Source organism: Tenrec ecaudatus, chromosome 12 (genome assembly GCF_050624435.1).
Source record: "Tenrec ecaudatus isolate mTenEca1 chromosome 12, mTenEca1.hap1, whole genome shotgun sequence".
Taxonomy (NCBI): Eukaryota; Metazoa; Chordata; class Mammalia; order Afrosoricida; family Tenrecidae; genus Tenrec; species Tenrec ecaudatus.
In genome coordinates, this window is record NC_134541.1 from 84,916,587 (window position 1) to 84,917,523 (window position 937).

General features: G+C 33.6%; 1 pseudogene; it reads left to right on the forward strand.

Moving 5' to 3' along the window:
- The first annotated feature begins 503 nt into the window (after positions 1-503).
- LOC142423570 (U6 spliceosomal RNA) lies at positions 504-604 on the forward strand (annotated as a pseudogene).
- The last annotated feature ends 333 nt before the right edge of the window (positions 605-937 follow it).

The following is a 937-nucleotide window of genomic DNA, read 5'->3' on the forward strand; positions in this document are numbered from 1 at the left end:
AGACAGCACTTGGTGTAGGTGACCAGATTTTAACATTGGTAAAGCGGGACACCAGCGGGACACCATTGATAAAACTCATATCCTGGTGAAATAGCCACATGGCAGCTGAAAACCATATAACCTAGCTTGTGCATACTTTTCCAAAATCAGGACTTATTAAAAATGCCGCGGGATGCGGAAACAATTGTTAAAAATCGGGACTGTCCCGCCAAAAGCAGGACGTCTGATTACGAGTGAAAAGAAAATGTTTTGAAAATGATGATGGCAACATATGTACAAATGTTCTTGACATAATATATCTATGCATTATGACAAGAGCTGTAAGAGTCCCCAATATAATGATTAAAAAAAAAAAAGATAACGAGTGTACACACACCACAGTCCTATTCTGCCCACTTACCAACTGTTCTCATTAATTTCACATAGTTGGATACTGAAAAAATAGGAAAAAAAATTTATGAAACAGAATGGCAAATTCCTTTTTAAAAATCCACATATAACCAGTTTTAGAAACACATATAGTAAAATCAGAATGGTCCAAAAAAGATCAGCACAGACCCTGCCCAAAGATTACACTCAAATTGGTGAAGATTTTCGCATTTTTTGCTTCAGTAAAATATCAAAAGCTTCATTAAAAATCCATACTTAAAAGTCAGTTGAGACTACTACACTAAGATAATTTTAAATTGTCAAGTAAAATCAACCCACTTTAACCTAAGTAATAGCTTGGCTCAAATAAACAAAAAAAAAAGGAAATCATTTGTATGTACTAGGCTTCTTTATAAAATCACTTATATAAGGTCAAATGGTCAATAATTATTGTTTAGAAAAGATGAGAAGACATGGGGAAATGGAAAGTAGATTAATGAAAATGGGACAACCTGAACAGAAATGAATGCTATTGCATTGTGAAGAATGTAACTAATGTCAATTGACA